At 35.7% G+C, this 15000-nt stretch overlaps 1 protein-coding gene and 1 long non-coding RNA gene across 3 annotated transcripts in view; both read right to left on the bottom strand.

Annotated features, from left to right (window-relative positions):
- LOC124113942 (splicing factor 3B subunit 4-like) overlaps positions 1 to 15000 on the bottom strand; it is a 143113-nt gene that overhangs the window by 33600 nt on the left and 94513 nt on the right. The gene's annotated exons all lie outside the window — the stretch shown is intronic.
- LOC125381022 overlaps positions 1 to 15000 on the bottom strand; it is a 44988-nt gene that overhangs the window by 21269 nt on the left and 8719 nt on the right. For both annotated transcript variants that reach the window (XR_007221640.1, XR_007221639.1), the window contains exons 2-6: positions 2102 to 2146; positions 1594 to 1688; positions 1316 to 1387; positions 541 to 588; positions 134 to 197 (exon numbers count right to left, since the gene is read on the bottom strand). This is a non-coding gene — a long non-coding RNA (uncharacterized LOC125381022). The remainder of the gene's footprint in view (positions 1 to 133; positions 198 to 540; positions 589 to 1315; positions 1388 to 1593; positions 1689 to 2101; positions 2147 to 15000) is intronic.

Here is a 15000-nt window from a genome sequence, read left to right as displayed (position 1 = left end):
AAAAAAAAACATATCTAGGGATGTTAATAAAAATAAGGAACGCATTATTAACATTCAAGCGCAAGACCCTGGTGTTGAATATAACATGACTGGAAAAGTACACCATGCCATTTATTATCACTGGTTTCCTCACCTTTCTTTCCATTGTCGTCCGACCTCTCTTCCTGAATGGGAAGGTGTTTGTATCTGGCTTGGAACTGGAGGATTAAAAGGCAATATATCAAGCGATGAACACACGTATCTGAACTTGTTTAACATTTAAACACACGAGGATACTGCTAAAAACACAGGAAAATTTGTTTCTTAAACAAACAATTTGTATTCATAGTAGTTAAATGTGCCGACACTAAAGGTTAATCAACACAATTTCTTCCAAGAGCAAGGTTCAGTTGTCGGAAATAAAACGTTAATATGAACAAATACTTCCACTGAAGTATCATAAATTAATACTGAGATCCAGGTGAAATATATTGCTTTCCATTCGTAATGCAACTGAAGACGTTACTTATTCGAATGCTACTTTTGACAAGTTACTCTTACCTTCATGGCACATTGTACCCCTGTCTATACCGGGTGGGACTGTTGGCGCTGTGGATTAAGGGAAAATACATGTATATGATATTAGGCTATGAAAACGTCACTTAACTGCATGGTACCGACAGATAAATCTGCAAATAAGTTGCATCAAAATAATACTAGGATGTCTTTTTAGACACATAATTGCAACATAAAATACTTGAGGAAATAGTTTTGCCTCGGGTTTTACGAAAAGGAAGCATATGTGGTATGAAGCAAATGTTCAACTGCTCCTTCTAGAAGTGATTCTTCCGTCTCCAAGAGAAGTATGACTCGGTTAGTGGCGGTTTGTATAATGATGGAAAACCATCACCTGATATTCAGAAAAAATATATAACTCGCATTTTTCGCATTTAATTCACGCTCGCGTTAACTTCAATATTTACAGTATACAAATATTACAAATGATAAGACAGGGAATAACGGAAAATATATGGAACCTAAAAGAATCTACTCATGGAATTAGTAATGGTTTTAGGTAGATTTGGTGAACTTTGTGTAACTTTTATATTTACCCGAGTCCTTCAAATTATGTTTCTTGTGTCTTTCTTTGTAGGAATTACTGAAATGTGTAATTATATGTATTATTAAACAACTATGTGTCTCTTCGGTCGATCGTATACTTGAAGATATGTATATAAACACAACAATAAATAAATAAATACTCATAAATATGTATGTATGTATGTATGTATGTATGTATGTATGTATGTATGTATGATATATAAAACACAATTACCTATTTTGTCTTGCGGTCTACATATGCCCATCACGATTCGTTTTATAACTTGGACGGATGTACTGGGTCTATCTACAAATAAAAAGGGGAACATTCAATATTGTACGCATACAGATCTAAAGAAATCAAGGCTTCATTATCCCAGAGACCATGTCAACATTGTGACATATGAACCTGTACATTAAATGGCATATGTTATGTACATCGTAATTTCAAATTTGTACTGTTTTCATATGTATCTAATTATGTGTGACTTTTAAAGAGAGAAAACAGGTTACCTCTAGAGTCGTGGTTACTCCCGCCGTTTACCCGCGCTAGGTTGAAACTTTTCCTTCATGTGTCTGTACCTTGAATTTCTTGACTGGTGAATCATCTGAAATTTACAAAATAATTGTTGAAAATGTTTTCATGACATTATTTTTTTCACAATTTTTTTTCAATCAATAACATCAAAATAGCTGAAAGGTTTAGTGGAAAGAGGTAAATCATATACATACGTTAATGAATTTAGTAAAAATCTGTATCGTTTCGGCAGAGTTCAAATCACGTTATGATTAAACATTATATACATTATAAGCTCAAATTTCACGAAATAAACAAATTAGCGTAAATTATTATAAAAGTAACTTTTGTAGCAATCATGTATGTTTTTTTATAAAAGCTATTCTCTTCAGCACGCATGATCAAAGAGTTCTATCAGTGAATGTTAAATTTGACATGAATCGTATTTACCAGGTTATTGATAAACATAAGAAATATACACTAGCGACATTTTATTTTACTTACTGTGCACATCCGAGTCAAGGGCCTCCTGGTCAGCCGCATGTATGACTGTAATAATAGATAATAGTGTCATGGTAGCAGTTACATAATGTCACAATTATGGAATCCTAGTGGAGACAGTGTCGCGTTGTGCGTTGTCGTCCTTCCAAAAACAAGTATTCATATGGTCCGGTAAACATTCATATATTACACGTTTAAACCATTAGGTAAATTCAGTTTATTTCAGGGTTTAAAGATATTACAAATTGAGCCGTATCATATGACAGTTAACATTGATTTGTTGTCTGGCGATCGGGAAGAAGAGCAAACACCAAGGGGTAGGTCTTGGAACCTCTTCTGGCATGGATAATGAAGAGTTGGTTCCACAGGGCTGGGCATGATGAAAATGTACCATCCATGTAGAAGTTATCTGCTGACTGCAAAATAGTCAGCTGATCCAAAGAGGAAAAGACTAACATCTTTTCTTCGCCATCACCGTCAGCAAACAACAGGTATGGTTGGCCGTCAGCTGTCTCAGTCCACTTTCCCTCAAGTTCCACATCACCTCTTACCAGTGGGAGTGCTGGTATGGTGTGTTGTCTATGCCGGTACAGGACACTTCTATGTACTAGTTTGTGTTTTTTCACTAAATTGAGTAAACTCAATTTAACTCAGTAATGAACAGTAAATAGTTTGAGATGAATCCTGTACTTGTAACTTAAACATTATAGGTATTTATTTAAATAACTTTAATTTGAATGTTTTGATTATCAAAGACTGTCCTGTATTATGTTCAAATAACTTCAATGTATATTACTTTAATAACATTCGTTTATGTTTTCATTACAAAAGACTGTGTCATACTCAGTATAGATAATTATGTTAGATAATAAACTAATCCCAAGCTTTCTAATTAGTGGACTAATCCATTTTGACGAAAGGGTATATGCCTATTGTTGTTTTAACTGATCCCTCGTTTGCTGTATAACTATTGGGAGTATGACAAATGGGCAGTTGACTAATGGGACATGACCATTAAAACATGCTACTTCTTGACGTGCCACTGTGGCTTATTGCAGTGCAGGCCTGTTTATACGTGTAGTGGGGCTATACGCCACATGTTTATACTCCGCATGGAAACAGAGGAAGGGCTCTACTGCCACAGCGGGGAATATAACTTGAAATGTAAGGTTCAGCTCCAAATCCCTTGAAGTTATATGAGTGGATCACGAAAATTCGCGAAAAGGGTGTGCACATCCTACTCTATCGGTCTCTAAAATTACTATATTATGGGCCAACGTGAATAAATGCCTACAGTGAAAATATTTTTTTATATCATGTATTCATGTAAATGTATTTTTGACCTCTGAGGAAACTTCCCGTTGTTGCCTTGTACATGTCATACAGTTATTGGTCCACGTATTTCATAACCACACATGAGAATGGTTAATTTCAGATTAGATATCATGGTACTTACACTGTAAAATGAGTTTAGAATGAAAATTAGAATGTGTTGAAATCCGAAGCGGAATACACATTTGGTTTAACCTTTAAACATGTTAACGATAAAATGCAAACCATTGTGTATTATCCTAATAATCTAAACATGTTTAAATGAAGTGCCTATCATTGGGCATCAAGTAAAATGTAAATATGATGTGGAATATATATTGAAATTAGATGTGCCAATCAGATTCACATGTACTTGCAAAACAATGGAAGTGTAACTGATTACTTCGAGTTTTCCCACATTCAGACTCGAAACACGTTTAGCATGTTAAACACAATCCTACAAATGTTGAAACCCTAACCATTTAGGATTTAGATATAAACACATTTTTACTGTGATCATACAAAGTTGTAACTTTATATTTAATCAGAGCTGTTGAGAAAAAAAACACACAGAAGAAACTGGACTTGCTGGACCCCCCCCCCCCCCCCCCGCCGCCACAAATACACGCGCCCTTCCACAGATCGGCCCCTTGAAAAATTAGCAGCAAGCTACTGCTAAACCGTGGGTCAGATTATGTGTTCTGATGACATCGTGTTTATTGACCAAATTCTACACGAGGAGGAAGACGAGCAAAACTGAGAGGAGGCAACGGACACCCATGGCGAATCCTAGGGAGAAGAAAATATCATATGTTCGTGGGTATGTGCACTGTCTACTGATACGATCTTATCACACTGCATTTATTGAGAAACTGATAAAGGATGCCAGCTCTCTCGCCACAACACGTGACAGTTGTGCGCTAATACCCCCTCAGTGTCGGAAGATGTCATACCATGCGTCGTGACACTTTCCGCAGAGCCCGGGTTGATGGTATTCATCTGAAAATAGTCAGCTGGAAGCAATTAACAATTTGTTGACTTGTCACGGTATATTATCTCAATGAAATGTATCACTTCACAAACATAGAGTGTGGTGAGAATACAATTCTTATCCAATCCGCCCTTAACTTTTCTCACGTGGTACGTCAGAATCAAGTTTACCTTTAATGTACTCGTTTTTAGTATGAAGAAAATAATATAACCTAATATAATAATTTAGATGACTATGAAAAGTCGGTCTTTTCATTTTAAGGTTTTTCGAAGAGAATATGAGTTTACGAGCACATGCCCTCTTGAAAAAAATGCCCAAAATGTTTGGGTTAGTATAGCACAGGCAGCATATAAATAAAGCGGTTGTATTCTCATCTGAAGGCATTTGTTTTCAACGTGTCTACATCTGCATAATAAAGGGACACTGAGATAATATTCCAAGATATGAAAGGATTTGCTGTAATGAAATATCAATATTCCATTTTGCATTGATTTGTTCCAAATACAGTACGTTACGAGAAAGATGTGTACCAAACATACATGTTATTCATTCAACACTGTTTTAATGCAATTAATCGATCTCTTCACCTCATGTAAAGGTAGTTAAAAGCCATGCCATGTACATGTATCATGCCACAACACAACACAACGTTTTTATTGTTCAGTATTGGACCAAATATATACTGTAAATTTGGGCCGAAGGCCTACTTTCTTATGAAATAAAATACATAACAACATTCGGTGCTGTTGAAAAAAACAAACAGAAAAACTAATTCGTTTGCTTGACATGCTGGATACCCAAACGTGGCCTCGGCCCCGGCGGTATGGAGAATGAACAGTCACAGCCATGGAGACGTTTGAAAAAAATAAAGGGCGGGTTGGTCACTGAATTTATTAACAACGCTTTTATCCTTATGTCAGATTTTGTGAGGTAATTCTTGTTTATCACGATAATATACGGTCTAGGAAGATTTGGAAAGTCTCAATTGCCTCAGCTCCTGAATTGAAACATTGTTTAGGTCACTATTTGGATTCGTCTTCATTTGTTGCAGATGTATATTTATATATACAATAGCTTCATTTCTTGGACTAAATGTTAATATACATATATATATATGACAATACGAAGTGCACCAAAGAAAGAGAATTAACGTATGATAGATGCTTACACACCGCGTAACTTTGTTGTTAGCAATTATAGTCCTTGTAACTGGTTGCAGGAAAAAATGGCCCCATGCCCCAACCAATTTGGAGGCAATGGCCTAAACTGTAGAGAAAGTGGCCACAATTTGGGGAGAAAATGACCCCATATTGTCCAGGGCTATTTACACCTGATACCTCATAGACAGAAGACGTGTTGAATCAACACCGCCTATCGACCACGCAGTCCATGATCAGTTAATTACTCGAACCTGAAAATGCGACAGCAATTGTCTGCTTTATTGATATATTTTATTTCTCCAATCTCAATCGGGGTCTTTTTCAATTTGAATGTACTTGTTTGTTTCTAATAAAATTATATATTTTCAGAGGCTAAGCGTTGGCACTTTTCCAGGATGAACAGACGTGTGTAGCTTGAACTAACCGTTATGCAATGTGATGCCTGCCGGGGCACTTGGCCAATGAGCTATTGCGAGAACCTTTCAACAAATTCATGTCAGGGGCCACACTATCCCCCTTATTATATCGCATGAAGGATGACAAATCTAGACAGTGACCAGCAGGTGACGGGTTTACCCAGCAGGTCATTTTCATCTGACACTTTCATCGAGGACCACATGCGTTTTAGCTGATCACTACACTATTATTTGAAGATGGAATACGAGTAAGTTAATTCAACTTTAGATTTTGTTATTATAAACATATTTTATTGCGGAAAATCAAATGGATTAGGCACAAGTGACACACTTACGAGGCCTTCTCAAACATACATTCCATTATATTGTAATATTTGAATAATAATAGTGCATAATAAAAGCACAGTGCATAGGAATTATATACGAGTAATAAGAAAATACAACAACACACACATACACACATACACACACACACACATACACACACACACACACACACACACACACACACACACACACACACACACACAGAGAGAGACAGACAGACAGATAGATTTGTATACAGTTGTATAAGATATTTAATATAATTCCACCATAGTTAAACTAATAGACATTTAAATATAAGTGAATTCAAATGGAGAGCGGGATATATAAATTATAACTAAGCTGTGATAATAACGTTGAATGATTGTTTTACATCAAAATCAAAGTTATAACGAATATCAAAACAAATAGATAAAAATACAATAAAATATAACAAAGAATTTTTGTAGATTTCTAACTTCAATGATGAAATGTAACGAATTAAACTGTTTATCTGATCATAGTAAACACCATTTTCTAATGCAGCTGGCAATGATAAACATCAATTTGATGAATATACACCGTATAATCGTTCCTGCATCGCTGATCATACGGATGAAAAACATTCAAATCAAATATGAAAAATATTTTTTGCAGGTTCCAATATACCAAGGAGTTTAAGAACAACAAAAGTGTCGCGCTTGCTAAAGCCAGCTTTTGTAATGTTACAGGATACAGCTTCAAGAAAACAAACAACTAAGAAGCACTTCAACAAAAACTGTGAGTAGAGAAGTATTTATTATGTGAGTATCAGTTAGTTTCGCGATTACAACACAGTTGGTCTCTGAATAATATGTAAAGAAGGCATTTAGCGTTTTTTCATGTTCTAGGCACATGTTCGTCTCATGTTCACACGTATAATGAACATACGATCTTATAACTTTAGTTTTAAATAATTCCTTTCTCATTGCCCATACAGATATCCCGACGGCGACAGATAAACCGCGGATTCTGCTGAATGGCAGGAATCAAAGTCTGAAGCCAAAAGATGATTCCCTGTATATCGTTGTATCATCGCAGACATGGGATTGTAAATACGGAAAAGGGCGCAAAGAACAGAACAAGGTAATAACCATATCTCTGTAAATCAAAGGTGTGCATAAAATGGTGCAACGGATGGGAGTAATAGCTTACCTGCGCGACTTAACATACTTTCAACTAATACAAACTACATAAAATGAATAAATGTAGTTTCGTTGTCGTAATATCATACTCAACCAGCCTGATAGAACAAAGACTACTGATACAAAGGTATGGGAATGTATACACTAAAGAAAGCAGAGTCGATGCCGATGTATACAAGCCCATGTATTACTGGTGTAAAGTTATTATAGAGAAGATTTTGTGAAGGAATAAAATATATCTGAGAGTTAAAATTTCAATAAAGTCGCTTTTTTTAAATTTTATAAAACAGCTTTTCCATTAGGAGATGGGTGTAAAATTACTATGGGTTACAACGTATTATTACAATATCATTACCAATACACATTTGCCTCTTAGATAAATCTGTAATACAGAATATAAAAAGTAACATATGTAACAATATCTAAAATATTCTACACTAGAGTAAATTCTGAAATGAATATTAACAAACAGTACAGGTGGACCTGATTCAGCTGAAGCCTAGATGTTTAAAAGGGCTAGCATTGTGGTGTATTTCACTAAAGAAAGAAAACAATCTTCTTTGTCGGTAGTTACCGGGGGTCAAAACAATGGAGTCAGGTGAGGTGTTTGATTGTCGGACAGACGTAGGTGATTATCTAATAAATACTTTATCGTGGCCTAAAACACATATTCTATAGACATCATAGTTTTGCTGTCATATTTTGTAACATTGTGTAGCATAAAAGCATTGACATCGTTGGAAGTTCGGTACAATCAACTTGTTGATAGTATGGTACAAATCATTTTATTTTTTTTGTCCATTTATAAATATGAATTGATCATTTGTGTTAAGTAAGCAAAAGCATACAGAAATTTGTGAAGGGACTTATATGACAAGGTATAAGGGACCTTTTGGTCTACGGGATATGTTCAAATATAGAAATGTTTGTGCAAATAATCATGACGGTCATGAGATAGGGAGAATAGGTACTACTTGTTGAACTTTGTGTCACATTTTGAATGGCAAAAATATTATTTTACACAAAATACCGGGAATACTATTTATTTTACCAGTATTGTTGAATATTTTCCCCTCAAGTTACTTTAACGTCATACTCAACAAAGACGTTTTTGTTTGATCAGTAAGATCCGTTAGTTTCACTTTCGGTATCTTTGAAAAGGGACGCTTTCTGTAGGTTTTTAGCGTTGATTGAGGATACAGAAATTTGGGTGGTAACTTTGAAAAGATTGGAATCTATCGTTGTAATAAGACATACGTTCTTAGCTTCTGTGTACAATTAGTCACACAGCAACAACACATAACACAACACTTTATTTAATATATAGGAACCCTTACCTGCAGCCTCTTGACTTGTAGTCCGTCAAGCTACCACATGTGCTACGGAGATCAAATGTCAATTTTTATCTTAGCTTATCTCTTTATCTCACCATTATCTTGGCTTGATTTATTTGAACATTATTTTGGTAATATTGGACCAAGTCCGTTGTAAATTCTAATGGCATATATGTTATACAAGTGCCTGTGAATCTGATTTGCACATCTAATTTCAAGGCATATTATCCATATTCGACTTATTGCCAAATGATATGTACTTTATTTAAACAAATTTAGATTATTAGGATAAAACACAATGGTATGCTTGCTTGGTTGGTTGGTTTGTTGTTTAACGCCACACTCAGCAATATTTCAGCTATATGACGGCGGTCTGTAAATAATCGAGTCTGAACCAGACAATGCAGTGATTAATATCATGAGCATCGATCCACGCAATTGGGATCGATGACATGCGTCAACCAAGTCAGCGAGCCTGACCACCCGATCCCGTTAGTCGCCTTTTACGACAAGCAATGATATGCACTTTGACGTAAACAAGTTTACATTTTAAACATGCTTAAATAAGAAACATGTTTACATTTTTGGGATGTTGTGTTCAAGTGGTGTTTATTTTGTGAGACGATAGCGCATTCTGTGTGTTTAGACCCCAGACCAAATGTTATTCCGTTTAAGATTTAAACACGTTCCTAAGCATATTTAGATCAAAACATGGCTTGTATGTGTTTACGGTCTAAACACAGATTTGTAGTGTATAACGGATGGCTATGTTTCTGTTACAACATATTATTCCAGGAAGAACCACCAGCTGAACACCAGTATGCCAGGAAAAGAACCAGGGAGCGACTGTCCAAGACACCAAAACTGGACTGTGGCGCAAAACTGCATGTCAGAGAGACGCTGTGCTTTCCATATGAAAAGGTGATACTGCAATCCACATGTTGTATTGTAAAGAATAACAAAGTCGGTTCATGAATGTTTCAGGTGCATATATTTTTCCACTAGGTCCTGAAAAATGATTTGTATCCGAACCTAGAAACGATTGGATAGCATTCGATTTAGGTATCTCGTCACACAAACGTATGACAGTTATAGTCATATGTTATCAATTAGAGAATGATAAAATCATGAGCGACTATGATATGACAGAATCGTCAAAATGTTATATATATTTGGAGAAAATTACAACAGGGGATTCGGATGAAATAAAAGCAGTTGGTTACGGCGGTGTTGTTTGTACTGTAAAGGTAACACTTTCCAGCTGATACAGTAAACAACAAAATGCTTATTATAACATTGAATAAAAGCTAGAAAATCATCTCAATACCTTTTAGAAAAATCTACTTACATCAGAGTCAATTGTACGATTCGAACTATATCATAAGCATATGTCTAAGAATCATTATCAAAGAGACTAAATCATGATATGAAGTGTTCGCGAAAAGGTGAGCGCAACGCCCTACCTGTGGCATCCGTCACAGACATAATTATGCAAAGGCAAGTCATTTGTTTACATGGAAAATCACGGGAACAAAAGGCACAAGTCAAAATAGTGAATCGTATTAGAATACCACTTCTAACATATATATCATCATTTTTTTAATGTCTTTATTATATACAGGCCGAAAAAGGTGACAGAAGGAAAAGACGGAAATACGCAGCTGGTATAAATAAAGCATTGGTTGAGGGAAGGCTGACCGAGTATCAGTTTGAACGACGCTTTATTGTTTCATTTCCGAGACCTGAAGACCATTTAGAACACCCCACTGCCAAGGTATAGTAAAATGTCATTTTATGTTGTGTTATCCACCCATAATTAGAAACCCAGGTATCACTGACAGGATACGAATGTAAGGTATCGAAAAGTTACTGTATCGTTGTTAGGCAATGTCTTTTCTAATCTAAATATACTATTACGCATTTTTATGTTTTGTTTTGATAATAATGTTTGTCCTGAAGTTTGGCGGCACTGTTACAACCCTGAATGTTAAAATTACTCTTAATGTAGAAACAATTACGTTAAGGGGGTACGTGTTAACTCTAAATGTTAAAAACTTTTCCATTAAGAGTAACACCCCGCGACCCTTAATGTAAAAAATAAATATAATTTTACATTAAGGGTTATTATCGTACATATCGCCCCTAATTGTAAAAGATTCTTATTAACAAAGTTTGATTTGCAATTTAGGGTACTTTTTGCTATTTTCAAATTTCTCATTGTTTTGCTTGGTTTCTTGTAATTATTCGTAATAAGCGACAGCGTGAGAAACTGACTTTGCTCAGATCTGAGAACAAGAGGGGCTATTATAAGAACGGCAGGTTTGTTATTTAGGACATGCCATCTACTACTCTGGAAGTCGAAGAGCATCAAGTGTCGGCTCCAGTCGCAGATCGCGACTCAAGTGGAACAGCGTCAGCTGTGGATCAGAAGCGGGTGCTGCGGTCAAGGTCGAAGGTAAACTCAGCCTCAGGGAAATAAAAGAGTGCATGCTTAGTCCCTTTTTGTTTCAGTTTATTTTAATAAACTGATTGGTTGAAGTTTAGAAATTGTCCGATTTCGTATATTGAAATTTCCCCCGCAATTGGGATCCATGATATGCATCGACCAAGTCAGCGAACCTGACCACCCGATCTCATTAGTCGCATTTTACGACAAGCAATGATATGCACTCTGACGTAAACAAGTTTACATGTTAAACATGCTTAAATAAGAAACATGTTTACATTTTTGGGATGTTGTGTTTAAGTGGTGTTTATTTTGTGAGACGATAGCGCATTCTGTGTGTTTAGACCCCAGACCAAATGTTATTCCGTTTAAGATTTAAACACGTTTCTAAGCATATTTAGATCAAAACATGGCTTGTATGTGTTTACGGTCTAAACACAGATTTGTAGTGTATAACGGATGGCTATGTTTCTGTTACAACATATTATTCCAGGAAGAACCACCAGCTGAACACCAGTATGCCAGGAAAAGAACCAGGGAGCGACTGTCAAAGACACCAAAACTGGACTGTGGCGCAAAACTGCGTGTCAGAGAGACGCTGTGCTTTCCATATGAAAAGGTGATACTGCAATCCACATGTTGGATTGTAAAGAATAACAAAGTCGGTTCATGAATATTTCAGGTGCATATATTTTTCCACTAGGTCCTGAAAAATGATTTGTATCCGAACCTAGAAACAATTGGATAGCATTCGATTTAGGTATCTCGTCACACAAACGTATGACAGTTATAGACATATGTTATCAATTAGAGAATGATAAAATCATGAGCGACTTATGATATGGCAGAATCGTCAAAATGTTATATATATTTGGAGAAAATTACAACAGGGGATTCGGATGAAATGAAATAAAATAAATAAAGCTGGATACGGCGGTGTTATTTGTACTGTAAAGGTAACACTTTCCAGCTGATACAGTAAACAGCAAAATGCTTATTATAACATTGAATAAAAGCTAGAAAATCATCTCAATACATTTTAGCAAATTCTACTAAAATTGTTACTTCATTGTTTTTGCTTGGTTTCTTGTAATTATTCGTAATAAGCGACAGGGGCTATTATAAGAACGGCAGGTTTGTTATTTAGGACATGCCATCTACTACTCTGGAAGTCGAAGAGCATCAAGTGTCAGCTCCAGTCGCAGATCGCGACTCAAGTGGAACAGCGTCAGCTGTGGATCAGAAGCGGGTGCTGCGGTCAAGGTCGAAGGTCAATTTAGCCTCAGGGAAATAAAAAGGTGTATGCTTAGTCCCTTTTTGTTTCAGTTTTTTTTATAAACTGATTGGTTGAAATTTAGAAATTGTCCGATTTCGTTCAAATTTCGTATATTGACATGTTATGAGACTCCGTATTGAGGTCTCTGATTGCTCCTTTAAATACTCTACCCTATTTCGTATAATCTTTAAAAAACGGAGGTTGCGATTATGTCGTCCAATATGATTGCAGAGGGACGTTTGGATACTCATGTTAACATTATCATCCATCTGCGGTTTTTAATTCCAGATAGAAAAGTTCTAGTTAGTTTAATTTTTATCCACACATGCAAGATGTCCGAAAGGCTTATGTGACGTATTGCCATCCGTCTTCGTACGGAGTGCGTCATCCGTCATGTGAAATCTATTCACAATCCAATAAGATTTATTCATTAAATATGTCGAAAGATAGCATTTACAGCTCACTTGGTACGAAGTTCCTCGGTGAACTTATGTCAGCTCCCTCAGAAGATCCAATGGTCGGTACCTAACTGACATGAAATACTCTACAGATCGTATTTTATAAAGCCATCTAGACAAAGTAACGATCAATTAAATCTGCGAAGTTTCATGAATGTTCGATAAGTATTATTTCATAGTGATAACCCTTAATGTAAAAAATATTATCTGTCACTTCAACCCTTAATGTAAAACTTTTTACATTTAAGAGTTGTAACAAGAGTGAACCCACAGCCCTTAATGTAAAATATTTAATTTACATTAAGGGTTGTAACACGATACAGTTTAATCTATACAATAAAAGAATCAGATACTGATCCTCATGATCCGTTAGGTTATCGTGGAATTTCTTTGTTATCAATACCTTGCAAAATTTACGCTGATATTTTGAATACACGCTTTTTCTAAATGGCTAGAATCTAATCATTTATTAGCAGAGGAACAAAACGGCTTTCGGCGTAAGAGAAGTACAACGGATGATATTTACACCCTCTTTTCTATTTTAAAAAAAAATATCCGTGAATTACCAAACGTGTGTGTTATATCGATGCAATGAAAGTTTACAATTAAGTGAATCGCGATTCTCTTTGCTACAAGCTATTCAAATTGGGAGTAAACGGGAAGGTCTTTTGGGGGTTAAATCATTATATGAAAATAATCGCTCGCAGGTTTTTGTGAAATGGCAAAATGACAGACAGTTTCGCTGTACTTAGTGCTGTGAAACAGGGCTGCGTTTTGTTGACGACACTATTTTCGGTTTTCATTAATGACTTGGTACAAGAGGTAATGTGGTGTAGATACTTTTAACACCATGATAAGTCTTTTACTGTATGCCGATGATGTTGCTCTATTAGTAACGGATGAAATGTCACTCCAGTTGATGTTTAACTGTATTGCCAGCTGGTGTAAGAAATGGCGATCAAAAGTAAAAAACAAATATTTTTCATTACCGTAATCCCTCCTCTGTTCTTATGAAGAAAGTAGGCTCACTAAATTAGTACAAAGGTGGCCATTTTAATTCCCAAAGTCTTGGGACTGCACAGTTATAAACATGTTTAATGTTTTATAGTTACCGCTTTCATGACTGTATAGATCATGTTTTACCCTTTTTTGTTTTGAATACGTATAGACTTAATCTGCATTGATAAGGAAACATGGCTCAGAAAGCTCTGGGGGCAAATTAATGGTAATAAGTTACGGACAAACCGACTGTTTAAGTCTACACTGAGCTTTTCACACTATGTTTGTAATATTACCCTGACAGAACATAACCTAGCATTTTTGCAAAATTTGGATGTGATACACACATTTCAGATCTTAGTCACCTACAGACCGAATGAAATGTCTAATACAGTGCGAGGATTTGTCAACCCCTGTAGCCGCACTGATTAACAATATGTTTAAACGTAGACTCTATAATAAATAATATTCACTATTGCTTTTTGTGTAGCTAGGACTCCCTGCATTTACTCTCTCTTTTAACACAGGGTATTTGTATTATTTTAGCACTGTAAGTGGTTTTATTATTACATTGTATTGACCGTTTGACGGTAACTGGTGTCTAACTGGCCCTAGCTGACCGAACGTCGTATCAGAGTGTGATACGTTTTTATGATTGTTTTAAAATGTATAAACGCTAGACACCTGAATAAAATATTTTTCTCTCTTTCTCTCGTAAAAGTAAATGTCAATCTACTCATGTTAGTCGCTCTCATGTATTATAATTGTTGTTACTAGTAATCCTTCACCTACCATATATGCACCATGTTCATTAGTCAGTGTTGCTTGACAACGGTATAAGAATCTATACCGAAACGTCGTTTTTACAGTATAATAAAGAGGTTGTATCCATGCATAAAACATTTTTGTCTACTTTTTCACCCGTCAACTTCTAAGAAATGCGTATCAAACATGAACTATTTCTTTTGCGATGTGCGATCGATGTACATTTAAGTTTCTTAATGTCCTTAAAAGTAACCTTCAT

This window comes from Haliotis rufescens, unplaced genomic scaffold (genome assembly GCF_023055435.1).
Source record: "Haliotis rufescens isolate VD_foot unplaced genomic scaffold, xgHalRufe1.0.p SCAF_16, whole genome shotgun sequence".
Classification (NCBI taxonomy): domain Eukaryota; kingdom Metazoa; phylum Mollusca; class Gastropoda; order Lepetellida; family Haliotidae; genus Haliotis; species Haliotis rufescens.
This window is presented reverse-complemented; position numbering and strand designations above follow the sequence as displayed.